Below are 14798 nucleotides of genomic sequence, written 5' to 3'. Positions count from 1 at the left end.
CATTCATTTTTAATTTCTTTGCAATTTAAAAAACAACAATTACTGCTCGAAGTTCACTTTTCAAAACCATTCAACCTATTAAATGTATTTCTCTAACCTATGAATGTGGTCCATGTTCACTTTTCCTCATCTTCATCTCGATACTCCTTTCCCAGAAACCAGGTTCACTTCTTCATTCAACCCACCCATCCAAGGTCACCAAATCTTTGAAGCAAGTCTGCCTATTCTCCCTTTCTCTCTATGTACAAGATACCTTGTATCATTTGAATGGACAGCAGGGGAGAAGGATATTTATGGTGAGTGGGGGTGGGGTTTTGAGGAGTAACCTCATTTGCCTAAGAGCCGGGGTATCTGGGAAAAAAAGTATTTTATGGGGGAAGAATTTCACATCTCCTTGGTGAAATCTGTAGGGCCTTATAACATCCTTTCTGTGGATGCAGATTCAGTCGGAACAGAGGTCCTAGTCCTCGCTCTGCCTTTCAAAGGAACTGTAAATATGCATGGCTTATTTGGCTTTGCCCGGCAGGGTGAGAATGGCGTTTGTCAGGCGTTCGTCAGGCGATCGGAAGGGGTGAAGCAATAATTTATAATTCAATGATCTTCATGATATTTTCTTGATAATATGAAAGCAGGAAAGGGAAGCTTGGCAATAAGCAATCCTAAAGCAAGGTGTGACTCCAGGGAAGAATGACTTGAAAACAACATACAGAAAGACTCATGTAAAAAGGCCCTGATGAGGCTTGGACTCATGACCCCTGGTTTACAAGACCAGTGCTCTGCCACTGAGCTACAAGGCCAGTCTGCACGCAGGATGTAAATTGCAACATGTATTCTTACTGAGGTATGAATATATCTATGATTTTGAGACTCTGTATGGAAACGTAGTTGCATATGAATGTCCACGTGCGCGCACACATTGAAGACCATGCTTAAGGCACTTTTCTTGGAAGTATGAAAAACTACATTTTCATATGAGAAAATAAGAGTTTTCACATTCAAGACCATACCGATAGCTCTAGTTAGTATGTCTGCAATCAGTGACATATAGAGAACCCACTTATTAGAAGTGATCTGTCTCTGTGGGGCAGACATATGTTAACAGTCATTCATTTGAGACGGCCTAAACTTTAGGAGTAAGAGCTGCTTTCTTATCAATCTATTTATCCAAACTGGTTAATAAGCCAGGAGTGAGTGAAAGGCAATCCTCTGGAAACTCCATGAAAGATCTAATTTCTATTACGCACAAAATACTTCACTTTATTTGACCTATTTGTTAAAATGGAACAGTCAGATGATCCCATCTAGCGGATCCTGGCTCTGTCTTGAAAGAGAGTGTAATTATACTACAAGAAATGCTGGCCATCAAAAGAGACTCTGATGGCTTTCCGATGAAGGTGGGATTCGAACCCAAGCGTGCAGAGCACAATGGATTAGCAGTCCATCGCCTTAACCACTCGGCCACCTCGTCTGCCCTACAGCCCCATCTGAAACCTTGCTTCACAAAAGGTACTGAAGTGTCAATATACTGTACCTAAAAAAGAAAAAAAACAGCTGAGGCAAGATCTCACATTCCACGTCTTCCCCCAATTAGGGACCTACATTTCATTTTTGGGAAATTCTTACTATGTGCTAATTACAAATATTCATAAGATTCCCCTAGACTTTGTCAGAACTGTCAAGATATAATTCTATGGGGTTTTGAATAGACAGAGCATATGTTATAGGACAATTATAGAATCTAAGGACTGTATTTTTAATAGTCATGATAACATGCTAGCATGTGAGTCGATCTTGCACAGTGAATGATGGAGCAGTGTCTGTCATCTACTTGGTCAGCTGTAGATGGCTCACCTGGGGAGATGTGAAAAGAGAGAGCTCCAGTGGTGCAATCGGTTAGTGCGCGGTACTTATACAGCAGTACTTGCACTGAGCCATGCCGAGGTTGTGAGTTCGAGCCTCACCTGGAGCAGCCGTGTTGTTTTTCATAAACCATTTCACAAAAAGTAAAGTTTAAACTCAGAGTATGGATGGCCCTTGCTAGAGAGTCTTTACTTCTTATAGGATCTACGTGTCCTACTCCTCTGGGTGCCAAACATCACATATCCTACGCGATGCTCAGTTTAAACATTCCATGATGTGCCATCTTGCATTTCATGCAAACACCACATCAGTGCATTTAAAAATACATTTGTAGAATAATAAATATGATGAAAACAGTGTTCTCACATGATAACCATAAACTGAAGAGCTGCAAAAAATGCTGTATCAGCTACTTACAATAAAAGGTGACTCGAAAAAACTAGCAAAAGAAGAGCATCATCATATTAAAGGTTCTATTCACCATCTTGAGTTGCACCATAGCAGCTTATGGTGCTTTTCTGCTCAGAGTGTGCCTCCAATCCCACATTCATTTTTAATTTATTTGCAATTTAAAAAACAACAATTACTGCTCGAAGTTCACTTTTCAAAACCATTCAACCTATTAAATGTATTTCTCTAACCTATGAATGTGGTCCATGTTCACTTTTCCTCATCTTCATCTCGATACTCCTTTCCCAGAAACCAGGTTCACTTCTTCATTCAACCCACCCATCCAAGGTCACCAAATCTTTGAAGCACAAGTCTGCCTATTCTCCCTTTCTCTCTATGTACAAGATACCTTGTATCATTTGAATGGACAGCAGGAGAGAAGGATATTTATGGTGAGTGGGGGTGGGGTTTTGAGGAGTAACCTCATTTGCCTCAGAGCCGGGGTATCTGGGAAAAAAAGTATTTTATGGGGGAAGAATTTCACATCTCCTTGGTGAAATTTGTAGGGCCTTATAACATCCTTTCTGTGGATGCAGAATCAGTCGGAACAGAGGTCCTAGTCCTCGCTCTGCCTTTCAAAGGAACTGTAAATATGCATGGCTTATTTGGCTTTGCCCGGCAGGGTGAGAATGGCGTTTGTCAGGCGATCAGAAGGGGTGAGGCAATAATTTATAATTCAATGATCTTCATGATATTTTCTTGATAATATGAAAGCAGGAAAGGGAAGCTTGGCAATAAGCAATCCTAAAGCAAGGTGTGACTCCAGGGAAGAATGACTTGAAAACAACATACAGAAAGACTCATGTAAAAAGGCCCTGATGAGGCTTGAACTCATGACCCCTGGTTTACAAGACCAGTGCTCTGCCACTGAGCTACAAGGCCAGTCTGCACGCAGGATGTAAATTGCAACATGTATTCTTACTGAGGTATGAATTTATCTATGATTTTGAGACTCTGTATGGAAACGTAGTTGCATATGAATGTCCACGTGCGCGCACACATTGAAGACCATGCTTAAGGCACTTTTCTTGGAAGTATGAAAAACTACATTTTCATATGAGAAAATAAGAGTTTTCACATTCAAGACCATACTGATAGCTCTAGTTAATATGTCTGCAATCAGTGACATATAGAGAACCCACTTATTAGAAGTGATCTGTCTCTGTGGGGCAGACATATGTTAACAGTCATTCATTTGAGACGGCCTAAACTTTAGGAGTAAGAGCTGCTTTCTTATCAATCTATTTATCCAAACTGGTTAATAAGCCAGGAGTGAGTGAAAGGCAATCCTCTGGAAACTCCATGAAAGATCTAATTTCTATTACGCACAAAATACTTCACTTTATTTGACATATTTGTTAAAATGGAACAGTCAGATGATCCCATCTAGCGGATCCTGGCTCTGTCTTGAAAGAGAGTGTAATTATACTACAAGAAATGCTGGCCATCAAAAGAGACTCTGATGGCTTTCCGACGAAGGTGGGATTCGAACCCACGCGTGCAGAGCACAATGGATTAGCAGTCCATCGCCTTAACCGCTCGGCCACCTCGTCTGCCCTACAGCCCCATCTGAAACCTTGCTTCACAAAAGGTACTGAAGTGTCAATATACTGTACCTAAAAAAGAAAAAAAACAGCTGAGGCAAGATCTCACATTCCACGTCTTCCCCCAATTAGGGACCTACATTTCATTTTTGGGAAATTCTTACTGTGTGCTAATTACAAATATTCATAAGATTTCCCTAGACTTTGTCAGAACTGTCAAGATATAATTCTATGGGGTTTTGAATAGACAGAGCATATGTTATAGGACAATTATAGAATCTATTCCGTTTGGACTGTTTTTTTAATAGTCATGATAACATGCTAGCATGTGAGTCGATCTTGCACAGTGAATGATGGAGCAGTGTCTGTCATCTACTTGGTCAGCTGTAGATGGCTCACCTGGGGAGATGTGAAAAGAGAGAGCTCCAGTGGCGCAATCGGTTAGCGCGCGGTACTTATACAGCAGTACTTGCACTGAGCCATGCCGAGGTTGTGAGTTCGAGCCTCACTTGGAGCAGCCGTGTTGTTTTTCATAAACCATTTCACAAAAAGTAAAGTTTAAACTCAGAGTATGGACGGCCCTTGCTAGAGAGTCTTTACTTCTTATAGGATCTACGTGCCCTACTCCTCTGGGTGCCAAATATCACATATCCTACGCGATGCTCAGTTTAAACATTCCATGATGTGCCATCTTGCATTTCATGCAAACACCACATCAGTGCATTTAAAAATACATTTGTAGAATAATAAATATGATGAAAACAGTGTTCTCACATGATAACCATAAACTGAAGAGCTGCAAAAAATGCTGTATCAGCTACTTACAATAAAAGGTGACTCGAAAAAACTAGCAAAAGAAGAGCATCATCATATTAAAGGTTCTATTCACCATCTTGAGTTGCACCATAGCAGCTTATGGTGCTTTTCTGCTCAGAGTGTGCCTCCAATCCCAAATTCATTTTTAATTTATTTGCAATTTAAAAAACAACAATTACTGCTCGAAGTTCACTTTTCAAAACCATTCAACCTATTAAATGTATTTCTCTAACCTATGAATGTGGTCCATGTTCACTTTTCCTCATCTTCATCTCGATACTCCTTTCCCAGAAACCAGGTTCACTTCTTCATTAAACCCACCCATCCAAGGTCACCAAATCTTTGAAGCACAAGTCTGCCTATTCTCCCTTTCTCTCTATGTACAAGATACCTTGTATCATTTGAATGGACAGCAGGAGAGAAGGATATTTATGGTGAGTGGGGGTGGGGTTTTGAGGAGTAACCTCATTTGCCTAAGAGCCGGGGTATCTGGGAAAAAAAGTATTTTATGGGGGAAGAATTTCACATCTCCTTGGTGAAATTTGTAGGGCCTTATAACATCCTTTCTGTGGATGCAGATTCAGTCGGAACAGAGGTCCTAGTCCTCGCTCTGCCTTTCAAAGGAACTGTAAATATGCATGGCTTATTTGGCTTTGCCCGGCAGGGTGAGAATGGCGTTTGTCAGGCGTTCGTCAGGCGATCGGAAGGGGTGAGGCAATAATTTATAATTCAATGATCTTCATGATATTTTCTTGATAATATGAAAGCAGGAAAGGGAAGCTTGGCAATAAGCAATCCTAAAGCAAGGTGTGACTCCAGGGAAGAATGACTTGAAAACAACATACAGAAAGACTCATGTAAAAAGGCCCTGATGAGGCTTGAACTCATGACCCCTGGTTTACAAGACCAGTGCTCTGCCACTGAGCTACAAAGCCAGTCTGCACGCAGGATGTAAATTGCAACATGTATTCTTACTGAGGTATGAATATATCTATGATTTTGAGACTCTGTATGGAAACGTAGTTGCATATGAATGTCCACGTGCGCACACACATTGAAGACCATGCTTAAGGCACTTTTCTTGGAAGTATGAAAAACTACATTTTCATATGAGAAAATAAGAGTTTTCACATTCAAGACCATACCGATAGCTCTAGTTAGTATGTCTGCAATCAGTGACATATAGAGAACCCACTTATTAGAAGTGATCTGTCTCTGTGGGGCAGACATATGTTAACAGTCATTCATTTGAGACGGCCTAAACTTTAGGAGTAAGAGCTGCTTTCTTATCAATCTATTTATCCAAACTGGTTAATAAGCCAGGAGTGAGTGAAAGGCAATCCTCTGGAAACTCCATGAAAGATCTAATTTCTATTACGCACAAAATACTTCACTTTATTTGACATATTTGTTAAAATGGAACAGTCAGATGATCCCATCTAGCGGATCCTGGCTCTGTCTTGAAAGAGAGTGTAATTATACTACAAGAAATGCTGGCCATCAAAAGAGACTCTGATGGCTTTCCGACAAAGGTGGGATTCGAACCCACGCGTGCAGAGCACAATGGATTAGCAGTCCATCGCCTTAACCACTCGGCCACCTCGTCTGCCCTACAGCCCCATCTGAAACCTTGCTTCACAAAAGGTACTGAAGTGTCAATATACTGTACCTAAAAAAGAAAAAAAACAGCTGAGGCAAGATCTCACATTCCACGTCTTCCCCCAATTAGGGACCTACATTTCATTTTTGGGAAATTCTTACTATGTGCTAATTACAAATATTCATAAGATTCCCCTAGACTTTGTCAGAACTGTCAAGATATAATTCTATGGGGTTTTGAATAGACAGAGCATATGTTATAGGACAATTATAGAATCTAAGGACTGTATTTTTAATAGTCATGATAACATGCTAGCATGTGAGTCGATCTTGCACAGTGAATGATGGAGCAGTGTCTGTCATCTACTTGGTCAGCTGTAGATGGCTCACCTGGGGAGATGTGAAAAGAGAGAGCTCCAGTGGCGCAATCGGTTAGCGCGCGGTACTTATACAGCAGTACTTGCACTGAGCCATGCCGAGGTTGTGAGTTCAAGCCTCACCTGGAGCAGCCGTGTTGTTTTTCATAAACCATTTCACAAAAAGTAAAAATTAAACTCAGAGTATGGACGGCCCTTGCTAGAGAGTCTTTACTTCTTATAGGATCTACGTGTCCTACTCCTCTGGGTGCCAAATATCACATATCCTACGCGATGCTCAGTTTAAACATTCCATGATGTGCCATCTTGCATTTCATGCAAACACCACATCAGTGCATTTAAAAATACATTTGTAGAATAATAAATATGATGAAAACAGTGTTCTCACATGATAACCATAAACTGAAGAGCTGCAAAAAATGCTGTATCAGCTACTTACAATAAAAGGTGACTCGAAAAAACTAGCAAAAGAAGAGCATCATCATATTAAAGGTTCTATTCACCATCTTGAGTTGCACCATAGCAGCTTATGGTGCTTTTCTGCTCAGAGTGTGCCTCCAATCCCACATTCATTTTTAATTTATTTGCAATTTAAAAAACAACAATTACTGCTCGAAGTTCACTTTTCAAAACCATTCAACCTATTAAATGTATTTCTCTAACCTATGAATGTGGTCCATGTTCACTTTTCCTCATCTTCATCTCGATACTCCTTTCCCAGAAACCAGGTTCACTTCTTCATTCAACCCACCCATCCAAGGTCACCAAATCTTTGAAGCACAAGTCTGCCTATTCTCCCTTTCTCTCTATGTACAAGATACCTTGTATCATTTGAATGGACAGCAGGAGAGAAGGATATTTATGGTGAGTGGGGGTGGGGTTTTGAGGAGTAACCTCATTTGCCTAAGAGCCGGGGTATCTGGGAAAAAAAGTATTTTATGGGGGAAGAATTTCACATCTCCTTGGTGAAATTTGTAGGGCCTTATAACATCCTTTCTGTGGATGCAGATTCAGTCGGAACAGAGGTCCTAGTCCTCGCTCTGCCTTTCAAAGGAACTGTAAATATGCATGGCTTATTTGGCTTTGCCCGGCAGGGTGAGAATGGCGTTTGTCAGGCGATCAGAAGGGGTGAGGCAATAATTTATAATGCAATGATCTTCATGATATTTTCTTGATAATATGAAAGCAGGAAAGGGAAGCTTGGCAATAAGCAATCCTAAAGCAAGGTGTGACTCCAGGGAAGAATGACTTGAAAACAACATACAGAAAGACTCATGTAAAAAGGCCCTGATGAGGCTTGAACTCATGACCCCTGGTTTACAAGACCAGTGCTCTGCCACTGAGCTACAAGGCCAGTCTGCACGCAGGATGTAAATTGCAACATGTATTCTTACTGAGGTATGAATATATCTATGATTTTGAGACTCTGTATGGAAACGTAGTTGCATATGAATGTCCACGTGCGCGCACACATTGAAGACCATGCTTAAGGCACTTTTCTTGGAAGTATGAAAAACTACATTTTCATATGAGAAAATAAGAGTTTTCACATTCAAGACCATACTGATAGCTCTAGTTAATATGTCTGCAATCAGTGACATATAGAGAACCCACTTATTAGAAGTGATCTGTCTCTGTGGGGCAGACATATGTTAACAGTCATTCATTTGAGACGGCCTAAACTTTAGGAGTAAGAGCTGCTTTCTTATCAATCTATTTATCCAAACTGGTTAATAAGCCAGGAGTGAGTGAAAGGCAATCCTCTGGAAACTCCATGAAAGATCTAATTTCTATTACGCACAAAATACTTCACTTTATTTGACATATTTGTTAAAATGGAACAGTCAGATGATCCCATCTAGCGGATCCTGGCTCTGTCTTGAAAGAGAGTGTAATTATACTACAAGAAATGCTGGCCATCAAAAGAGACTCTGATGGCTTTCCGACGAAGGTGGGATTCGAACCCACGCGTGCAGAGCACAATGGATTAGCAGTCCATCGCCTTAACCGCTCGGCCACCTCGTCTGCCCTACAGCCCCATCTGAAACCTTGCTTCACAAAAGGTACTGAAGTGTCAATATACTGTACCTAAAAAAGAAAAAAAACAGCTGAGGCAAGATCTCACATTCCACGTCTTCCCCCAATTAGGGACCTACATTTCATTTTTGGGAAATTCTTACTGTGTGCTAATTACAAATATTCATAAGATTTCCCTAGACTTTGTCGGGAACTGTCAAGATATAATTCTATGGGGTTTTGAATAGACAGAGCATATGTTATAGGACAATTATAGAATCTATTCCGTTTGGACTGTTTTTTTAATAGTCATGATAACATGCTAGCATGTGAGTCGATCTTGCACAGTGAATGATGGAGCAGTGTCTGTCATCTACTTGGTCAGCTGTAGATGGCTCACCTGGGGAGATGTGAAAAGAGAGAGCTCCAGTGGCGCAATCGGTTAGCGCGCGGTACTTATACAGCAGTACTTGCACTGAGCCATGCCGAGGTTGTGAGTTCGAGCCTCACTTGGAGCAGCCGTGTTGTTTTTCATAAACCATTTCACAAAAAGTAAAGTTTAAACTCAGAGTATGGACGGCCCTTGCTAGAGAGTCTTTACTTCTTATAGGATCTACGTGTCCTACTCCTCTGGGTGCCAAATATCACATATCCTACGCGATGCTCAGTTTAAACATTCCATGATGTGCCATCTTGCATTTCATGCAAACACCACATCAGTGCATTTAAAAATACATTTGTAGAATAATAAATATGATGAAAACAGTGTTCTCACATGATAACCATAAACTGAAGAGCTGCAAAAAATGCTGTATCAGCTACTTACAATAAAAGGTGACTCGAAAAAACTAGCAAAAGAAGAGCATCATCATATTAAAGGTTCTATTCACCATCTTGAGTTGCACCATAGCAGCTTATGGTGCTTTTCTGCTCAGAGTGTGCCTCCAATCCCACATTCATTTTTAATTTCTTTGCAATTTAAAAAACAACAATTACTGCTCGAAGTTCACTTTTCAAAACCATTCAACCTATTAAATGTATTTCTCTAACCTATGAATGTGGTCCATGTTCACTTTTCCTCATCTTCATCTCGATACTCCTTTCCCAGAAACCAGGTTCACTTCTTCATTAAACCCACCCATCCAAGGTCACCAAATCTTTGAAGCACAAGTCTGCCTATTCTCCCTTTCTCTCTATGTACAAGATACCTTGTATCATTTGAATGGACAGCAGGAGAGAAGGATATTTATGGTGAGTGGGGGTGGGGTTTTGAGGAGTAACCTCATTTGCCTAAGAGCCGGGGTATCTGGGAAAAAAAGTATTTTATGGGGGAAGAATTTCACATCTCCTTGGTGAAATTTGTAGGGCCTTATAACATCCTTTCTGTGGATGCAGATTCAGTCGGAACAGAGGTCCTAGTCCTCGCTCTGCCTTTCAAAGGAACTGTAAATATGCATGGCTTATTTGGCTTTGCCCGGCAGGGTGAGAATGGCGTTTGTCAGGCGTTCGTCAGGCGATCGGAAGGGGTGAGGCAATAATTTATAATTCAATGATCTTCATGATATTTTCTTGATAATATGAAAGCAGGAAAGGGAAGCTTGGCAATAAGCAATCCTAAAGCAAGGTGTGACTCCAGGGAAGAATGACTTGAAAACAACATACAGAAAGACTCATGTAAAAAGGCCCTGATGAGGCTTGAACTCATGACCCCTGGTTTACAAGACCAGTGCTCTGCCACTGAGCTACAAGGCCAGTCTGCACGCAGGATGTAAATTGCAACATGTATTCTTACTGAGGTATGAATATATCTATGATTTTGAGACTCTGTATGGAAACGTAGTTGCATATGAATGTCCACGTGCGCGCACACATTGAAGACCATGCTTAAGGCACTTTTCTTGGAAGTATGAAAAACTACATTTTCATATGAGAAAATAAGAGTTTTCACATTCAAGACCATACCGATAGCTCTAGTTAGTATGTCTGCAATCAGTGACATATAGAGAACCCACTTATTAGAAGTGATCTGTCTCTGTGGGGCAGACATATGTTAACAGTCATTCATTTGAGACGGCCTAAACTTTAGGAGTAAGAGCTGCTTTCTTATCAATCTATTTATCCAAACTGGTTAATAAGCCAGGAGTGAGTGAAAGGCAATCCTCTGGAAACTCCATGAAAGATCTAATTTCTATTACGCACAAAATACTTCACTTTATTTGACCTATTTGTTAAAATGGAACAGTCAGATGATCCCATCTAGCGGATCCTGGCTCTGTCTTGAAAGAGAGTGTAATTATACTACAAGAAATGCTGGCCATCAAAAGAGACTCTGATGGCTTTCCGACGAAGGTGGGATTCGAACCCACGCGTGCAGAGCACAATGGATTAGCAGTCCATCGCCTTAACCACTCGGCCACCTCGTCTGCCCTACAGCCCCATCTGAAACCTTGCTTCACAAAAGGTACTGAAGTGTCAATATACTGTACCTAAAAAAGAAAAAAAACAGCTGAGGCAAGATCTCACATTCCACGTCTTCCCCCAATTAGGGACCTACATTTCATTTTTGGGAAATTCTTACTATGTGCTAATTACAAATATTCATAAGATTCCCCTAGACTTTGTCAGAACTGTCAAGATATAATTCTATGGGGTTTTGAATAGACAGAGCATATGTTATAGGACAATTATAGAATCTAAGGACTGTATTTTTAATAGTCATGATAACATGCTAGCATGTGAGTCGATCTTGCACAGTGAATGATGGAGCAGTGTCTGTCATCTACTTGGTCAGCTGTAGATGGCTCACCTGGGGAGATGTGAAAAGAGAGAGCTCCAGTGGCGCAATCGGTTAGCGCGCGGTACTTATACAGCAGTACTTGCACTGAGCCATGCCGAGGTTGTGAGTTCAAGCCTCACCTGGAGCAGCCGTGTTGTTTTTCATAAACCATTTCACAAAAAGTAAAAATTAAACTCAGAGTATGGACGGCCCTTGCTAGAGAGTCTTTACTTCTTATAGGATCTACGTGTCCTACTCCTCTGGGTGCCAAATATCACATATCCTACGCGATGCTCAGTTTAAACATTCCATGATGTGCCATCTTGCATTTCATGCAAACACCACATCAGTGCATTTAAAAATACATTTGTAGAATAATAAATATGATGAAAACAGTGTTCTCACATGATAACCATAAACTGAAGAGCTGCAAAAAATGCTGTATCAGCTACTTACAATAAAAGGTGACTCTAAAAAACTAGCAAAAGAAGAGCATCATCATATTAAAGGTTCTATTCACCATCTTGAGTTGCACCATAGCAGCTTATGGTGCTTTTCTGCTCAGAGTGTGCCTCCAATCCCACATTCATTTTTAATTTATTTGCAATTTAAAAAACAACAATTACTGCTCGAAGTTCACTTTTCAAAACCATTCAACCTATTAAATGTATTTCTCTAACCTATGAATGTGGTCCATGTTCACTTTTCCTCATCTTCATCTCGATACTCCTTTCCCAGAAACCAGGTTCACTTCTTCATTCAACCCACCCATCCAAGGTCACCAAATCTTTGAAGCACAAGTCTGCCTATTCTCCCTTTCTCTCTATGTACAAGATACCTTGTATCATTTGAATGGACAGCAGGAGAGAAGGATATTTATGGTGAGTGGGGGTGGGGTTTTGAGGAGTAACCTCATTTGCCTAAGAGCCGGGGTATCTGGGAAAAAAAGTATTTTATGGGGGAAGAATTTCACATCTCCTTGGTGAAATTTGTAGGGCCTTATAACATCCTTTCTGTGGATGCAGATTCAGTCGGAACAGAGGTCCTAGTCCTCGCTCTGCCTTTCAAAGGAACTGTAAATATGCATGGCTTATTTGGCTTTGCCCGGCAGGGTGAGAATGGCGTTTGTCAGGCGATCAGAAGGGGTGAGGCAATAATTTATAATTCAATGATCTTCATGATATTTTCTTGATAATATGAAAGCAGGAAAGGGAAGCTTGGCAATAAGCAATCCTAAAGCAAGGTGTGACTCCAGGGAAGAATGACTTGAAAACAACATACAGAAAGACTCATGTAAAAAGGCCCTGATGAGGCTTGAACTCATGACCCCTGGTTTACAAGACCAGTGCTCTGCCACTGAGCTACAAGGCCAGTCTGCACGCAGGATGTAAATTGCAACATGTATTCTTACTGAGGTATGAATATATCTATGATTTTGAGACTCTGTATGGAAACGTAGTTGCATATGAATGTCCACGTGCGCGCACACATTGAAGACCATGCTTAAGGCACTTTTCTTGGAAGTATAAAAAACTACATTTTCATATGAGAAAATAAGAGTTTTCACATTCAAGACCATACTGATAGCTCTAGTTAATATGTCTGCAATCAGTGACATATAGAGAACCCACTTATTAGAAGTGATCTGTCTCTGTGGGGCAGACATATGTTAACAGTCATTCATTTGAGACGGCCTAAACTTTAGGAGTAAGAGCTGCTTTCTTATCAATCTATTTATCCAAACTGGTTAATAAGCCAGGAGTGAGTGAAAGGCAATCCTCTGGAAACTCCATGAAAGATCTAATTTCTATTACGCACAAAATACTTCACTTTATTTGACATATTTGTTAAAATGGAACAGTCAGATGATCCCATCTAGCGGATCCTGGCTCTGTCTTGAAAGAGAGTGTAATTATACTACAAGAAATGCTGGCCATCAAAAGAGACTCTGATGGCTTTCCGACGAAGGTGGGATTCGAACCCACGCGTGCAGAGCACAATGGATTAGCAGTCCATCGCCTTAACCGCTCGGCCACCTCGTCTGCCCTACAGCCCCATCTGAAACCTTGCTTCACAAAAGGTACTGAAGTGTCAATATACTGTACCTAAAAAAGAAAAAAAACAGCTGAGGCAAGATCTCACATTCCACGTCTTCCCCCAATTAGGGACCTACATTTCATTTTTGGGAAATTCTTACTGTGTGCTAATTACAAATATTCATAAGATTTCCCTAGACTTTGTCGGGAACTGTCAAGATATAATTCTATGGGGTTTTGAATAGACAGAGCATATGTTATAGGACAATTATAGAATCTATTCCGTTTGGACTGTTTTTTTAATAGTCATGATAACATGCTAGCATGTGAGTCGATCTTGCACAGTGAATGATGGAGCAGTGTCTGTCATCTACTTGGTCAGCTGTAGATGGCTCACCTGGGGAGATGTGAAAAGAGAGAGCTCCAGTGGCGCAATCGGTTAGCGCGCGGTACTTATACAGCAGTACTTGCACTGAGCCATGCCGAGGTTGTGAGTTCGAGCCTCACTTGGAGCAGCCGTGTTGTTTTTCATAAACCATTTCACAAAAAGTAAAGTTTAAACTCAGAGTATGGACGGCCCTTGCTAGAGAGTCTTTACTTCTTATAGGATCTACGTGTCCTACTCCTCTGGGTGCCAAATATCACATATCCTACGCGATGCTCAGTTTAAACATTCCATGATGTGCCATCTTGCATTTCATGCAAACACCACATCAGTGCATTTAAAAATACATTTGTAGAATAATAAATATGATGAAAACAGTGTTCTCACATGATAACCATAAACTGAAGAGCTGCAAAAAATGCTGTATCAGCTACTTACAATAAAAGGTGACTCGAAAAAACTAGCAAAAGAAGAGCATCATCATATTAAAGGTTCTATTCACCATCTTGAGTTGCACCATAGCAGCTTATGGTGCTTTTCTGCTCAGAGTGTGCCTCCAATCCCACATTCATTTTTAATTTCTTTGCAATTTAAAAAACAACAATTACTGCTCGAAGTTCACTTTTCAAAACCATTCAACCTATTAAATGTATTTCTCTAACCTATGAATGTGGTCCATGTTCACTTTTCCTCATCTTCATCTCGATACTCCTTTCCCAGAAACCAGGTTCACTTCTTCATTAAACCCACCCATCCAAGGTCACCAAATCTTTGAAGCACAAGTCTGCCTATTCTCCCTTTCTCTCTATGTACAAGATACCTTGTATCATTTGAATGGACAGCAGGAGAGAAGGATATTTATGGTGAGTGGGGGTGGGGTTTTGAGGAGTAACCTCATTTGCCTAAGAGCCGGGGTATCTGGGAAAAAAAGTATTTTAT

At 40.7% G+C, this 14798-nt stretch overlaps 14 non-coding genes across 14 annotated transcripts; 5 read left to right on the top strand and 9 right to left on the bottom strand.

The window, feature by feature from the left end:
- Positions 1-3120: 3120 nt before the first annotated feature.
- Positions 3121-3192, bottom strand: TRNAT-UGU (transfer RNA threonine (anticodon UGU)). Its single transcript has one exon. It is a non-coding gene; the product is annotated as a tRNA-Thr (tRNA).
- Positions 3193-3781: 589 nt separating this feature from the next.
- Positions 3782-3863, bottom strand: TRNAS-GCU (transfer RNA serine (anticodon GCU)). Its single transcript has one exon. It is a non-coding gene; the product is annotated as a tRNA-Ser (tRNA).
- A 413-nt stretch (positions 3864-4276) lies between these two features.
- Positions 4277-4371, top strand: TRNAI-UAU (transfer RNA isoleucine (anticodon UAU)). Its single transcript has 2 exons — positions 4277-4314; positions 4336-4371. It is a non-coding gene; the product is annotated as a tRNA-Ile (tRNA).
- A 1823-nt stretch (positions 4372-6194) lies between these two features.
- TRNAS-GCU (transfer RNA serine (anticodon GCU)) lies at positions 6195-6276 on the bottom strand. Its single transcript has one exon. It is a non-coding gene; the product is annotated as a tRNA-Ser (tRNA).
- Positions 6277-6682: 406 nt separating this feature from the next.
- Positions 6683-6777, top strand: TRNAI-UAU (transfer RNA isoleucine (anticodon UAU)). The gene is made up of 2 exons: positions 6683-6720; positions 6742-6777. It is a non-coding gene; the product is annotated as a tRNA-Ile (tRNA).
- Positions 6778-7928: 1151 nt separating this feature from the next.
- On the bottom strand, positions 7929-8000 carry TRNAT-UGU (transfer RNA threonine (anticodon UGU)). Its single transcript has one exon. It is a non-coding gene; the product is annotated as a tRNA-Thr (tRNA).
- A 589-nt stretch (positions 8001-8589) lies between these two features.
- TRNAS-GCU (transfer RNA serine (anticodon GCU)) lies at positions 8590-8671 on the bottom strand. The gene has a single exon. It is a non-coding gene; the product is annotated as a tRNA-Ser (tRNA).
- Positions 8672-9085: 414 nt separating this feature from the next.
- On the top strand, positions 9086-9180 carry TRNAI-UAU (transfer RNA isoleucine (anticodon UAU)). Its single transcript has 2 exons — positions 9086-9123; positions 9145-9180. It is a non-coding gene; the product is annotated as a tRNA-Ile (tRNA).
- A 1162-nt stretch (positions 9181-10342) lies between these two features.
- Positions 10343-10414, bottom strand: TRNAT-UGU (transfer RNA threonine (anticodon UGU)). Its single transcript has one exon. It is a non-coding gene; the product is annotated as a tRNA-Thr (tRNA).
- A 589-nt stretch (positions 10415-11003) lies between these two features.
- TRNAS-GCU (transfer RNA serine (anticodon GCU)) lies at positions 11004-11085 on the bottom strand. The gene has a single exon. It is a non-coding gene; the product is annotated as a tRNA-Ser (tRNA).
- Positions 11086-11491: 406 nt separating this feature from the next.
- TRNAI-UAU (transfer RNA isoleucine (anticodon UAU)) lies at positions 11492-11586 on the top strand. The gene is made up of 2 exons: positions 11492-11529; positions 11551-11586. It is a non-coding gene; the product is annotated as a tRNA-Ile (tRNA).
- A 1151-nt stretch (positions 11587-12737) lies between these two features.
- TRNAT-UGU (transfer RNA threonine (anticodon UGU)) lies at positions 12738-12809 on the bottom strand. Its single transcript has one exon. It is a non-coding gene; the product is annotated as a tRNA-Thr (tRNA).
- Positions 12810-13398: 589 nt separating this feature from the next.
- Positions 13399-13480, bottom strand: TRNAS-GCU (transfer RNA serine (anticodon GCU)). Its single transcript has one exon. It is a non-coding gene; the product is annotated as a tRNA-Ser (tRNA).
- A 414-nt stretch (positions 13481-13894) lies between these two features.
- TRNAI-UAU (transfer RNA isoleucine (anticodon UAU)) lies at positions 13895-13989 on the top strand. The gene is made up of 2 exons: positions 13895-13932; positions 13954-13989. It is a non-coding gene; the product is annotated as a tRNA-Ile (tRNA).
- Positions 13990-14798: the final 809 nt, after the last annotated feature.

The sequence above is a fragment of the Triturus cristatus genome, chromosome 12 (assembly GCF_964204655.1).
Source record: "Triturus cristatus chromosome 12, aTriCri1.1, whole genome shotgun sequence".
Lineage (NCBI taxonomy): Eukaryota > Metazoa > Chordata > Amphibia > Caudata > Salamandridae > Triturus > Triturus cristatus.
The sequence above is the reverse complement of the archived record's forward strand: the minus strand, read 5'-3'. Positions and strand labels throughout refer to the sequence as shown.